At 42.6% G+C, this 15,222-nt stretch overlaps 1 protein-coding gene across 1 annotated transcript in view; it reads left to right on the top strand.

The window, feature by feature from the left end:
- Positions 1–15,222, top strand: part of FOXD2 (forkhead box D2) — a 279,469-nt gene that overhangs the window by 68,267 nt on the left and 195,980 nt on the right. Inside the window, 1 exon segment of the mRNA XM_085585677.1 lies at positions 1–15,222. This exon segment is cut by the window's left edge and continues 37,664 nt beyond it; it is cut by the window's right edge and continues 36,470 nt beyond it. The gene's annotated coding sequence lies outside the window, so the exon portion shown is untranslated.

The raw sequence follows: 15,222 nt of genomic DNA, 5'->3' as shown, positions 1-15,222 counted from the left end.
CTTTAAGCAAATATTGTTGGCGTGTAGTTAAACTGTCAAGAGAGCAAGAAAAAGACTTGCTCTGCAGCCACTAAATAAAGATTTGTATTCACCAAACACAGTGAACCTTTTATTAGCAATTATTTGCAGCTCACTACCTTCCAAAAAGGAAACAATTTGGTGTAACTTATTGTCAAGGGTTTATTTGCAATTTGGTGCCTTTTTGTTTCCTTTTCTTACTCTCTATTTTGAGAGTTTAATTTGAGTAGCACTGAAGCTTTATCATCCCTGTTTTCAAAACTCTATGGGCCAAATCTTTTGTGGCATAAATAGCTCATTTAATTTCAGAAAGATTTGAGTCTTTGGCCAAATTTGTACAGGCTGTAAAAATAATAAATCCCCTCCCCCGCCAAAACACCAACAAACAGAACCTCACACTGAAATTCTCCAAATCCAAATAATGGCTATTAATTATTACAATATGCTAACATGAGGTCCAGAATGTTTTCTTCCAAGTATTCAACTGAGATGTAATAAACCAGAACAGTGCATCAATTATAATATTTTATGATTATTTTATATTCTTGGCAAAACTCATGTGCTGTTATCTCAAGCCTTATTAAAGCTCAGCTGATTAGAGGTTGAAGTTTTTACATAAGTTATTGATGTTGTTTCTTTAATTCAAACATTTTCATAACAGACTAGCTAGGAAAATATTTTTCTTGGCCAGAACCTTAAGATGAGAGACTTGTGTTGAAGGTAAGAGTATGCAACTGTTTGTTTGGATTAAGAATGCTGAACAAACAACTCCCTGCATCTGTCTTTGAAATAGTTCCCTAGCACAACACACAGTTTCTGAAAAGACACCAACATCTTGTGCTCAGGAAATGGGTTATATAAAAATCACCTGTGTATATTGTTCATGGCTATCAGGCTCCTTGGTTATACAGTGGCTGTTTAGCTCTTCCTTCACAGAAGTTTCTGATATATCTGTTGCCTTAAAAATCCAATGATGCTGGTCTTTCCCTGAAGTAAAACCAACTTGCAGTGGTGTGGCTTATCTCCTTTTTTTGCACTTCTGCCTCTCTGCTCCCCCTTATGCACTGGAGTAAGAGAGCACTTTAATCTGCTTTATACGTGATGGAAAAATGGGTTTTGAGATGGAGAGAAGGCATGTAGCTATCCTGATGTCCTACAAGCAGCTTGTGACAAAAGGGAATTGGGTTCTGGTCTCCTGAACTTCTAGGCCACCCTTCAGGAATGCTTGGGTAGTTGGCAGCACAGACAAAAGCAGGAGAAAACTCTTGGAAAACTTTGGTGATTGGAGAGGTACAAGCATTGGCATCAAAGCTGTGCAAGGAAAAGCGCCCTTCCTGTGAACAGAATTTAGAAAACTCTGTGTGCCCAAAGCTTGTTTTCTTTTGCTGTATCAGCTGATACAGGAAAATATTATTGTTTAGAAACCTCGTCCCTCTATTTTCAGACCTTCATAGCTACAGCAACACAGCTCACTGGGAGCAAGTATTCTCTGCAGAATTATTTTTGGGTCAGTATGTAAATTTTTGCTTCTGCCTTTGAATGTTTCTCTACATTCTGGGGAAAAAAGTCTAGAGCCAGCCTATTACAGAAATACCACTTAATTTTCCTTCATCCTTTTGACATGGAAAATGCATATCTGATGGAGGTTATTTGTTTTCACTTGCCATGTGCTAAGAAAGTTTATACATTGCAAGTATTACCAATCTAAACAACACAGGCTAATTGGTGTCCGTATAAAAACAGAACAACATGGTTGTTTGAAGAATTGTCATGTGTTTTGGAGTGGAATTGTTTAAATGTCAAAAAGATTCAGTGTGTGTGATTGAACTTTCATCTGTCTTCTGGGTTTATAGCTATAGGAAGCCCTTCATCTCTGTATTGTCTTCAAACATGACTTCATGCAAAGATTTGGATTCTGTATACTTAAAGGATTATTTTTTAATAGACAAAAGGTCTTTGCATGGAGTCATTAATGATCCTGGTTGCAAGTGTAGTGATCTGTATTGACAAGGTGATGGAGGATATTTGAAAAGTGTTTCTTAACACTTCAGGGGGAAGTCACAACAGCGCAAGTGAAGAAAGATGAATGGCTGCTGAACAGCCTCCTGCAACACATGATGTGCTGTGTATCAAACATGTCTTGGAAGGAGTTCAGTGCTGTGGAAGGTCCCATGTGTCAGCTGCTCCACAGTAAATGTTTACAGCTAAAAGATCTGCTGCCAGTTCCTTGGTGGTGCTCAGAGTATCTCTGTAGTAGCCAAAGGATGTGACTGTACCGATACTTTCTCTCTGCAGTCCTGCTGGGTCTTTGAGGTGGTGCAATGCCCTGTTTATGGCTGTGCTAACACTAGGGCAGAAATTCCTGTTCACATGGGCTGTTGTGAGCAGCAGAAGTAGCTGCACTGCAATCAGGTATCACCAAAGCAAGCAGTGACCCAGACATGCTTTTTGTTAGGCTGTACTCTAGACTTGTTATATGCTATTGGGCATAAAAAAGGGAATCTGAGCATAAATAACAGGTCATTTCACTTTCCTCTATGCCACTGGCCAAAGAAACCAGTACACACAATGCCCATTAGGCAAGGAAACTGAATTGGTAGCAGAGAAAAAATTTCTTCACACAGGATGCTTCTCTTCCCACATCTTGAGTCCCTTGGAAGCCCTGGGCAGTTTAGGTCCAATAGCATGAGGAAGCAGAGCGCTGTTGTGCATGCTCAGTGTGTCTGGAGGTTTTGGTGTAATAGGCAACACTTGTGGTTTAGACCTTCCTTAATGTATGGCATGACAAGTAGGGATGCCAGGAAGTGTAGAAACCCCTATGGAACAGCAAAGGCTTGGGCAGCAGTGATGGTAACTCTGCAGATAGCTCTTCTGTTGGACTTTTGTCCTTTATCATAGGATTTTGCCCTTGTTTATGGAAAATGTTCCATGTGGTTCTTATTGTCTTGCTGCGGTATGCCCTAAACTCTCTCCTAAAGAAGGAAGAGCAATATCACCAGAAATGTTCTGGGAAACGTCTGAAGGTGTAAATGGATGGCTGGATCACGTAAAAAGCTGAGTGGAATTGGAAAAATGATTTATGTGCATTTAGCTTCTAGGAGAAAATGCTTCTGGGGCATCAGGTGCAATTCAAGTAGTGAAATGAAGGAATTTGGTCTTAAGAGCTTGCTTTAGGTGCTGGGCTCAGCTTTAATTGCTCAGGAGACTTTTACATGTGCTTATCAGCTGTTTCTGAAGCTCTTCTTTGGGTTCAAGGGCGTGCAAAGCTACCTGTGAAGATGTTGCGTGTTTTTACCCCTTGAGGAGCTGTGATAAAGCTCTTGTTGACCTGAGTGAAGTCGGGCAGCAGCTGTAGCTGTGAAGAGCTGGGAGCTCACCCCCACCAGCAGCAGTGCTGGGCAGAGCCCTGGCTGGGCTGGGGCAGCCCGAAGGCAGTGCCCTGCAGTACCAGGGAGTGTCAGCATCTGCAGAAAGGAGTGATTTGGGGGTGGGGGGAGAAGGCCGAGGTGGTTCCCAGCAGAAGCTCACATCACATAAGCTATTTCCTTTCCAGCCCATCTCAGGACACTCCTTGTTGACATATGTGTTTCCATTTACACTGCAGTATGTTTGCCAGAGGGCAATTGCTCCTTTAACCTCAACCCTTCTCTTTATGCCTTCTCTGTTTGCTCATTTTAACCCTGTTCCCTTTATCACTGCCCATCCCTCCCCTTCTCTCTTTTCTACCTCTGATTCCTATTTCTTAATCTGCCTTGGTTTTTTCACCCTTTGGGTTTTTTTCCTCACTTCCTCCCTCTCTGAATTCCCCACCATCTGTCCCCTCCACTTGACTGCTGTCTTCCATCTTTCCCCCTCATTCTTTCTCTTGTTCTGTTTTTCTTTGCTCACAGTGGACTAAAGGTCATCCTCACATGGAAAAAGATGCCTTTTCTGTGGTCATACCTCTGTCTTCAGTTCCATTTCATCATATATGAGGTTCTAGAAGCCTAGAGTTTCTTTTTTTTTTAATTTACTTTTTTTAAAATTTTTTTTTTTAATTTTTTGTTTTGGTAACAGCTGAATGTACTCTAGGAGCTCCCAGAGATAGCAGGTAGCCTCTATCCAAAATCCAAAACGGGAAAATTTAGGGCTGTGTGCGCACCAATAAAGCATGTCTGGGTTGGTGGAGCTATGCCAGTCACACCAGTTAAGGACCTAGTTCAGGACTGGGTTACTTCCCTTGTTCAAAGAAATGGCTTGCAGTATTTGCAACATTTTCCTGGATTGTGTACATGAGTTAGATTTTCAGCATTTCCTATTTTCAATTACTTTGAGCTTGGAACCAGTCCCCAGCCTCATATAATAATGCCTTTTGTATCTGCACTTGGCACTCCCAGCCAAATCTGTGCAAAGAATCATTTCTGGTGGAGCAGCATTGCGGAGAGGAATGGCTTTTCATAAAAAAATTTAAATATATGTATATATATGTGTGTTGGCAAATACTGCATAAATGTTATAGCTTATCCTGGCAAAACAGCACTTTTGCTGTTACAAGGGATTTCCTTAGGGGAACTGGTATAAATTATCCCAGCGGAAGCATCCTTTTTGCTGGTTGTGAGGAAGGTGGGTCCAAGAGCAGTGCCAGTAAGGCATTACTAACCCAGCTTTGGCCTTGGAACTGACTTAGCATTGTTCAAACTTGTGTTGAGGAGGTTGGTGTGTTTAAAATTTGAGCCAGAGCATCTGTGCAGCTTCTTACATGTGTGTTTTTTCATAATGACAATTTTTTTATTACCATCTTTTTCAGAGAGAAACAAAAATAGTGTCTGTGAGTAAATCTATGCTAAAATAAAAGAAGCCAAGATTGGACTTTAATGGTGACCAGGCTCCTTTTCACTCTTCCTTTCACTAGGAATTTAGGGATCAGTATCACCTCCTCCAAAAGACACTTTGGTATCAGTGTTGCCTAGACTGAAGACTGTTGTATTTTAAAGGCTTCATTGCATCCAGGAGCTCTAGAAAATCATGTTGGAAAGGAGGCTGAGTAGGAGATGCCTGCATTCACGTGGCTGTGGGATCTGAGGGCTGCTGGAACAGCCCCACGTGCCGCAGAGCCGTCGCTTCCCTGAGCGGAGGAGTTGTCATAGGCAAGAATCGTCCCCTGTGGGCTGTGGCTGGAGAGGTCAAAGTCATCTCCCACTTTGGGAGGTGGGGTTTGAGCCTGTGTGTGCCCTGGATTTGTACTTTGGATCCCAATCTGCTGCTTGTTGTATCAGGGTTATGTTAAGCCCAAGTAAAAATAATTTGAGCGGCAGCGTACGAGCTCATTGTGCCTTAATAAAGAAAACAACACCACATTCACTCATCACACTTTGAAATTAAAGCTGTAATGTCATAAAAGGGAACTTTTATTGTTTTCAGAGAACATAAAAGCCCTTGGAACAAAGTCAGAAGGGTATTTTGATGAATAAGGTCAAAGTCTGGTGTACATAAAGTGAGCATTGTACAGCGTTATAGGTCGTACTGAGTGTCAGCAAGTTACCAGAAGCCTTGATCCTGTCAACACTCAAATGTGTGCGTGAGTTTGCCCTTGTAAATAGCCTCATTCAAATACAACTGCAGCAAAGTTATGCTCAAACATGAGTGTTCTAAGAATTGGCATTTTTCTAGTAAAATCTTGAGGAATCAAGATTCTGAAATCCCAAATTGGCCTCACAGAGCCAAAACATGGATTTTTCAATTACACAAAATTTTCAAAGCTCTCTTAAGCTTTTCTTTAGACAACCTAAAGCATTTCATCTTGATGTTCATTTTTTTTGTAACATCCATTATTAGTTTGAAATAACAAATATAGTAACAAAAAAAACCCAAACAACCCACGTAATAACATTCCAGAAGTGTTTTCTTTAATTTTTTTCCCCTGTTCAGTAAAATTTCCTTATAAATCACCAAGTTTGCAGAGAAGGACTTAACTTTGGCACAAATATCCTTTTGCAATATTTTTATTATGAGTTCTAATAGTCAGAAAATCTGAAAATCTGCTTTCCTGACAAAAGGTTGTAATGATGAAATTGTTTTCAAGCCCTTTCTAGACTGGATTAAATTACTTTATAAAAAAATTTGCTTTCTGTACACCCTCCATCCCCTTGGTTATCCTAAAACTTGGAGGTTTGGAGCATACCAAATATTTTTGAAGCTATTTTTATATTTTTTCAGACTATTTTGAAATTAAATAAAAGGCAAAATAGCACTTTGGTGGAAGAGAAGGCAATTCAATCACAAGAAAATACTTTTTGTTGCTGAATGGACAAAAATGCCTTTAATTGTCTAAATTTCAGCAGAGACTAGTATCAAACCTGGTAATATCAAATGTGTAAGTTCCCAGCTTTAGGTGGTGGAGGTGAGGTGCATCTCTCTGTTGCTCTGTAATAGCTGGTCCCCTTGTGCTGGGTCACATGTAGCTCCATTCCCCAGCAGCTGTAGTTATTCCTGTCTCTTAAATAGGCAGTATTTAACTTATGGTACCTCACCATGGCCCAAATTTCCAGCCAAAGCAAGGACGGCCTTGGGTATGGATCCTCCCCATTCAGGGGATCTGAGAGATGGAGCAGGAGGAGAAGAGGAAGGGGAGAAGCAGAGGTTGGAAGCTTCTGGTGCAGCCTGGTGCTGTCTTCCAGCTCCATCTCAGCTGTTTGAAGCTTTAAACAATTTGAATAATGACTCTGGAGTGCAGAATAAAAGGTGGCAAGGAGAGCTTGTTGAAACAAATAAGATTTTTCTTTTTTTTTTCCCTCTCCACATGAGAGCAGGCTGACTGAGACTTACAAGGAGTGGTGTGAGTCACTGAGACAGAAAAAACCCACCAAGCCACAGCCTGTTTGCTCGTGCAATGGCTGTGCTGCTGCCCTCCTCCATCCCTTCCCTGTTTTGCTCCCGAGCCCACATGGCAGACATTACATGCGGATCTATTCTTAAGCTGTTTCTGGTTTCTTTGTGGCACCAGCTGCAGGGGAGCGGAGTCACGCGAGCAAAGGAGGATGTTTGGTGGCTCTGCCAGCCGTGCCCAGCCTGGTCACCCCAGAGTCTGGCACAAAATGTGGAGAAAGCCTCATCCACCAGATCTCTCAGCTCCTCCCAGAGCGAGTACGTGTGCATTTGTCCCTGGGTTGGGGAAAAAAAAAACAAAAATAAAACAAAACAAAACAACCCCCCCAAAAAAAACAAAAAAAAAAAAGAAGAAAAAGAAAGGATCAAAGTGTTATTTGTAAAACATCTTGTGGTGCCAGGTGGAAATGAAAGCAGGGTGATCTGGGAGATATTCGATGGGGATGTAACTGAAGTGCATTTTCCAGCAGCTCATTATAATAACGAGGAACCCACAAAGGACGTGGGAGACGAAAACAAGCTTTGTAGCCCTGTCATTATTTTTAGGAGCAATGTGATACCACTGAGGACGGGGTTAATAACAGATAATTGCTGGCTTTATTCTTGCTTTTCTCTCTTTTTTCCCCCCTCCCCTCTTCCCTGAATGGTTTTATGGGATATGGACTTAGTAATGTTGTGGCAAAGTGTCATTTCCTGTTTTATTGGGATGACTCAAGTGTGTGCGCTGTGGCGGAGGTCAGGAGCACATTTATGAAGTTTGCACTGTGGTTAATTAGTAGGAGTGGGCAAGTTTCCTTCTCCCTGTCTCTTTACCCCTGTGGGGGGATGGAACAAACTCTTAATAAATTTGCCTGGACCATGCAGATCTCGCACAGGTTTGATCCTGAAATGGTGCCCAGTAAATCAGCCTGTGACTTCTCCCAGGACTCCCTTTCCCTGTGCACTGCTGTGCTCAGGCTCTGCAGGAATTGCAGACCTGCCCATGTGGAGCTTATTGAAACCCTTGGATTTTGGACTGCAGAGGGGTCTGAGCAATCAGCTTTTCCTTCTCTGCCCAGGCCACTTGAATGACATTTGGCAAACACATCTCTGCCTGTGGCAGATTTTCTCTCCTGCTCTGGATTTGTCTTTGTTAGGCTGCACCGAATGCCGCAGGTCCCAGGTCAGTCACAGGAACTTCTTTCCATGCCTTGTGTCCTGGCTGTTCAGGCCCAATGCAGAGGCAGCTATTGGGCAAACACAGATCCAGGATAGGGCAAGTGGAAAGGAAAAGTGCTTTTGTGGTTGGTGGTACTGCAATAAAACACACTTGCTGTTTCTGACGAGTTTAGGTCGCTATTTCCATAAAACCGTCATATTATTAGTTGATATAATTCATTTTTATTTTATTTTTTATTATCTTAAGGCCAGCTCTTGGCTTTATTTTATGGCCTTGATTTAGCTGTCTGACTTCCTGGGATGGCAGAGAGATTCTCAGCTGTCATCGAAGAGCTCTCAGTTGTTCATGGGTTTGTTCTTGCTGACTTAATGTGAGACTCAGGGGCTGTATTTGCAAAGATCTGCAGCCCTGGTCAAGCAGCCAGCTAATCCCTAGCTCATCATGCTCTTTCTGAACTTCCACAGCAGTGTTGGAGGACTCCATGAGGAAAGTATGGCCTTTGGTGGCTCTTGGGTGCTAACAGGGACCCAGAAAGGGAAATACTCAACAGCACAGCCAATTGAAGGGTTCAGCTGCTTGGAGAATAATTCAAAATGCTTAAGTTTGGTGGAGAGAAACAGGAGAAAATAGCAGAATGATAAAGGAGAAATGGGGCTTCCCACAAATTAAAAGAAAAAAAAAAATCATTAAATTAGAAAGGTTTTTCATTTTCGACCCAGGGATTTTTCAAGAGACTTATGTGCAGAAAAGCTGAGGGAGAGAGCTTTTATGTTTTTTTAAAATTATATGACTTGGCCTGAACCAGTATAAATTAAGGCTGAAAAGGAAAAATAATTTCTGTTGTATTTCAATGCCCTACCTCTTTAAGAAATAATCAGAACACAAATTGAAAAAAAGCCCCTGGAAGTACAATTGTTCCGATCTCATCTGGGTTACACCAGTAGAAAATCCAGAATCAGTCATAAAATGTGTTAATACCCATCACAAGGATGTTAGTGAAGAGATTTGCCTTTTTTAATAAAGTATATCAAGCTGAAAATTTTACAGTGAAGGGGAGGTAAGCACCCAGTTTAACCTTATAGCTATCTATGTGGGTAAAAAATTCATAGCCATAATGTGGGGTTGCAAAATATGGAGCTTGAGACTGGGAGTCAATCTCTTATTTCAGCCTGCTCCATACTCTGATGGTGTTGGACAAAACAGCTGCTAGAGCTCCATTCAGGCCATGTGGTCTCAGATGAGGCCAGAAATACTCCACAGGGTGGTTGTGATGTGATGTCCAGCCCAGTGTTTGGCTTCCTCATGTCCTTCAGAGCAATGCTGCAGGCGATGAATGTATCAGAAGAACAGAAGTGTTTGGGAAGGAGCAGAGAAAGGTCCTCTGAAGGAATGCAGATGGAGAAAGTGACATGGAAAAGGCTAGGAAATGTTTGGACCAGCAGAAAGTCAACAAAGCTGATGCTGGCTTGGCTGTCAGGACTCCTTTGAGATAAACTCTCAGTGGAGCAGAGACAGCGTTTTCCTGCTGCAACCCTACAGTTTTCCTCATCCTTTTATGCCACATTTGATTTATAAAGGCACTTAGTGGCCAGATGTGAGGGTATAAGCATCAGTCAGGGGGATACTAATATGTTCTCTCTTTCTAATGAATGTCCAAGTACTTAGTCTCATTTCAGAGTTGTATATTGTGAATGTGGGTTAAATTAATCAGTAACTGGTCAGCAGAGATGCTTGGAGGAAGCCTAAAAAACCAGAAAAGCAACTCATGTTCAAATCACACTAGGAGTGGGGTGGAGCCATCAAAAGGAAGGAAATGAAAATTGAAAGCAATCTTAACTGGTACTATTAGAGGTGGGGGACCTGGAAACCCAATATGTCTGAAAGTGACCTTAAGGTGATGGTGAACAGCATATGAAATCCAAGTTCTTAATACAATGCCAAAGGCAGGGAACAAAATAGCTGTTTTAAGACCTCCCACCACTAAGCTTCTGTACCTGAATTGCAATGAGCACTGACATCTTGGTGCTGGACAAAGATACCAATGAATCAGGTTTTAGAGAACAGCTAATGTTTAAAGAGCTCAGAGGACTGAACCATGGGGAAAGCAGAGAGGAGGGTTTATGAAGAAAATTAATGTCAAAGAGACAGTCACTGCTCTTGAAACAACACTGGATGAATTACAAAGGAAGAAAAGGAGTCATTAAAGGTGAACTTGGTGCAGGTTTAAGGAATGAATTTCCTATATAAAAGGATAAAGAGAAACCTTTTGGAGCAGGCAGCAGCATAAACAGTAAATTAATTTCTGTTAGTGGCACTCTGAAGCTCAGTCTTAGATCAAAGGTCTAATTTAAACTGTGGTCATTCTGAACAAAGGACCTGAAGTGAAATGCCGGGCTTTAGGGAAAATCCAGATCACTTCCAGATTGTAACTTCCTGGAGTGCTACAACTCCAGGATCATCTCTGTTTTGAAAAATAAGAAATGTTGACATAGTCTGATTATGGGGATGCTGTAATGGCAGATGGGCACCAGAGTGGAAGTTCTAACATGGGAAGGCATCACGGGGTATGGACTATGTGCAGTATCCTGCCTACTTAGCTTATGGTAGGTGGTCCAGGTTTCTTCACTCTCCCGGGCACAGTTGAGTCTCCCAGAAAAAAAAAATAAATTGAAAAATTGTTTGTGCCTTTAATAATTGAGCCACCCTTGGTGGCACATGAGGGAGAGCATGCATTTCAAATTACTGGGAAAAAAAGAAGTGGTTCACAATCTTATCCCAGTTTGTAAACCCACCAAAGTGTCTGAGAGCCTTGAACAGCCTCCAGCATCACAATGTTTGCCTATCCCAACTTTGTCTCATTATTTTCCTTCCCTTGCACCTCTGTGCGTCTGGAGCCCAGCTGAGAATGAAATGAGCAGCGCCGAAGGACTGTGAGAAAGACGATTTGTGTGGTAAACCCAGCACAGCCAGAAGCAGGAAGTACCAGATTTATCATGGGAAATCCTCTTCTTGTTAGATGTTTCCAGCCTACTTCTCCAGGCTTAAGTTATCTCAGTGCTGTGTGTAGGCCCTGGTTCAACAGGGATGCTCTGCATTTGCCAGACTTGAAACGCATGAAGTTAATTAGCACCCTGTTAAATCAGGGCTCTGTCACTGTGTCAGACAATCCCCATTGACTCGGAGCTGCTTGAAAATTTCCTGTCTCCTGGGATAGCATAATAAAGCTACAGAGGGAGTTTAAGTTACTCAAGATGGGTTTGGATTCCCCATGCTCTGCTTTGGAAATGTCCTTTCTGCTCCATTCCAGCTCTGGCCCTATATAATACATGTAGCTCTGGGGCTCCAGGCCACCTCCTGAGGAGCAGGTCCTCTGCCTGCCACCACTCTGGCAGCCCTCCAGTCAGTTACAACCTCCCTGAGGCTGTTCCTCAATTTTTGCATCATTTCCAGATTTAGGAGCCCATTTTCTTGCTTTCTTATGCTACTGAGTAGTGCTGAATCAGTGGTGCCTTCAGGCCAGACTGTGGACAATACCTCTGTATATCTATTTTCTCTGCTGTTGTGGACAAAGAGAAGCCCAGCTCTCCCTCCCTGTCTTCTGCTCTGACTGCCCTCAAAGGTGGATTGTCACACCTTAGCCCTGGAGATGGACTCAGAGCTCTTAGGAACCTTCTGGATGTTCAGCCGCTGGCAGTAGGGAGCTGCACAGCTTTCCTGTGCACCACGTGGAGAAGTATGTTTGTCTGTTTTCCCTTTATTCTGCTTCCTGCTGGGTCTCTTTGATGTTTATTAAGTAGGAAGAGATGGTTAGACCACTCCCTGTGTGCTTTCTCTGTTATTCACAATTTGTGTCTCTCCCATCATAGTCCATCCATCTGCCTTTGTGTTTCAGGGTACCTGCTTTTCTCTGGATGAGCCTCTGTCACTGCTGCACCGGTCTGAGTTGTATGCAAATTAGCACTAATCAAGAGGAATCAGCCAGCCAACAGCTAGGACATAGCAGGGTGTCATGAATGATTTATAATTATTTCCTCCTAAAACCACTTGACATTTGCCATTACTTGAAGTCTGTTTGCTGTGCTTGAATCAGGCAGAAACAGATCTCCCATTGAACATAATGGGGGTCATTCCAGCAAGCAAAACTGTATGTACTGTCTATGGCTACAGTATAATTTTATTGATTTAAAGTGTTTTAAGTAAAGGCATGATTTCAAGCCTGGAGATAAAGGTGGCTCGTTGGTGTAATTGCACAGTAATCTTGTTCAGTGCCCCAAATAACACTGTGATGTGTCCTAATTTATGGACAGCGTGTAGATGAAGTGATTAGAGGTCTGGGATGATGAGGCTGCAGTATGGAGGGCATGAATGAGTGGGAGGAGATGGCAGAGTCCTAGGCAGAGGCACTTCATGAGGGCAGCCAGCTCCGCTTTGCACTTGGCCGATGTTCTGCTGGTGGCTGCTGCTCATCATGGGGGAGCAGAGGTCAAAAATAAGGACTATGAGCCATACAGCTTGGATGTGAGTCTCTCAGGGGCGTTCACAAAATTTTTGGGGGTGTCTAGAACTGGTTTTTGGGTCAGACTTGTTTTCAAGCTCTTCTGTTCATAATATAGCAGTCTGTTTTCACTGTGGATGGTGTGTATATTTGCTGGAGCTGCTTCCTGACAAAATGAAACCAAAGGGAGACTAATGACTCGCTTTCTTAAGCTTTGATTATCCTTTATTCAAATTAAGAACTTTAGCAGCATTGCTTCTCAAAGCATCCACCTGGATGCTGGTCTGGAGCCTTTGGAATGGATGGATGTATTCTATCCTATGGGAGTCAAGCAATGCATCACACTGGCAGTAGGATTCTCATAGCTGTGAGACCCCAAATCTCAGAGAGGGCAACAGAGGCAAAGTCCTTAAGGTCTTACAGGTCCTGAAGGTCTTACAGTCTTTTAAGGCCAAGAAATTTCAAACCACATGAGCTGAGTGTAAGGGGACCCAGCACAGCAGGTTGAGGATGCTGAGCAGGAGCAAGCTGGCCTGTGACCCTGAGTTTCCATACTGTTGTATTTTGCTTTGATACCATAGTGACTATAAAAAAAAAAGTGAGAAGTGATAGATTACAGCAGAACTCATGCAAATCTCTCGTGTTGTTTTAGCAAGTTAATATGTGCCTAGCACATCCCAGTGGGATGCCAGTGGCTTCCATGGAATTTTACTGGAAATGAACTGGGTACATCTGGTCAGAGAAGGAAGCCTCAGGCTGCTGGCAAACTTTGCTCCCTCTCTGATTATTTTATTTAGATCCATATATGTATGTATATACAGTAATTTAAGGTTAAGACTATTGTATTGACTATTATTTTCAAAAGGTTTTAAAAGAAAACAGGAGCTTTGTTGCCTTGCAATTGAGCTAGGGAAGCTGAGCTGAGCTGAGTCTTCCTTAACATGACTGTAAGGCTGACTTGAGAGAATACTCAGGGACTGATTATCATAATTTCATTGTCAAGCTTTCATACTACAGGCTAGGACATCTTGGGGGGCTCTATTCTGGACTTGTTGCTCTGTAATTCTTTCCTTACCCTTGGCATGGTAGAAGGACAACATACCTATTAATTTTGGAGTTGTCCCTGAAGAGGTGCTGAGGCCAGCTTAAAGGCAAAAGTGAGTTTGGCAAAGCACAACCTGAAAAGAGGTGGGTTTTTTTTGTTTGTTTGTTTTTGAAGACAAGGGCAAGGTATGATAGTAGAAGTCAGCTGCATGAAGAGACCTTGGGCAGCAACCTTGGAAAGGTGGGAGGAAATGGATTGTTCGGTTTAGGGAAAAAAAGAAGAATGGTGAGAGATTATTCCAATATGATGAGGTTGGTGTAGTGACAAGAAATAATCTGTTGTCTACTTTCATTGGTGTTCAGGCAGGGGATCATGGATTCAAATACAATCAGGGAAACCAGTGGAGCTCTTCATCAGGTTCTCATTGCTCATGTTGCCTGTTCAGCAAGAAGCCTCTTAGCTTTTGGTGTAGGAGGTTTCAAGGTGACTGTAAAGGTCTGTTTGCTACCTGCCACACCATGGGTGAAAAAATAAGGATCCTCTCTCTGCCAAGGGGCTGGGCTGCAGGTGGTAGGATTTTTTTCCCTTCTTTTTCACTTGGGGCTTTATAGAGCGAGAGCAGGCTGAACAAGGAGGTCCTGTGCACTATTGCTGTCTCAGCAGCAAGCATGGGCAGAACATGGTTTCATTTGCCTGGAAGTGGCTGTGAAGACACCACACTGCTCTCTGAGATGGCAGCTGCTCACACACACCACCCATGTGAAAGAAGGATGATGTGCCTTAATGGAATTTGCCCTGTCTGTGGATTCAAACCCCAACTTTATTGGTTGATCTTGGCCACAGGGCCATAATCCTCTTCTAATGAGAGCATCTCTGCTATGAATGACTAGAGCCACTGCAGCCTTCTCCCTCACATTTTCTGTGACAGTGATGAGACAGTAAAAGCAGTCCCCTCTTAGGTTTTGACTTTATAACATTTTGGCTTTGGAAGATTTTTGGAATGTTTGAAAGATTTTTGGATTTTTTTCTGACTAGGCAGAAATAGAAAGAAAAGCCTCTAGAGTGGCATGTGGGGCATATGAAAATGTCCATCAGTTTCTCTCTACTTGGGTGTGTGCTTCAAGGGTGAAGATGGCTGTGGTAAAAGCATAATCGATTATGAGACCTTAATTGCTTTTGAAATGACCACAATCTTTTTATTACCACAGCGAAACGTGCTTTGGACTCCACTGTGGCCAGTGTTTAGATTGAGGCAGACCACAGGATGAAAAGATCATGACCCTGCTACTCAGTTCCCCACGCTCCTGTCTAAAAACAGATAGACAAAAAAAGAAAAAAGAAATTTTCCACATATTCTAGTCCTTGGAGCTCGACAAGCTGCAGTTAGCTGGAGGCTGCAGTATTTGAGTCCTGTGTTACTAATTTTATGGAGCAGAGGATTTGCATTTCCTCACTCATCTGTGCAGTCTGGAGACAGTTTGCTGGTCATTTTATGTCCTCAGAGAATATTCTTGCCCATTTCTTCAAGAGGAGGGAGCTCTTTAGCCTGTTTTAGAGGCAGCACCAAAGCCAAGCCTTTACACTAACAGTCGATGTTGAAGATCCGCTCTGGAGATCGAGTCAAAGCCCAGGACACTGCCC

The sequence above is a fragment of the Lonchura striata genome, chromosome 8, assembly GCF_050655825.1.
Source record: "Lonchura striata isolate lonStrDom1 chromosome 8, ASM5065582v1, whole genome shotgun sequence".
In the NCBI taxonomy this organism is placed as follows: Eukaryota; Metazoa; Chordata; class Aves; order Passeriformes; family Estrildidae; genus Lonchura; species Lonchura striata.
This window is presented reverse-complemented; position numbering and strand designations above follow the sequence as displayed.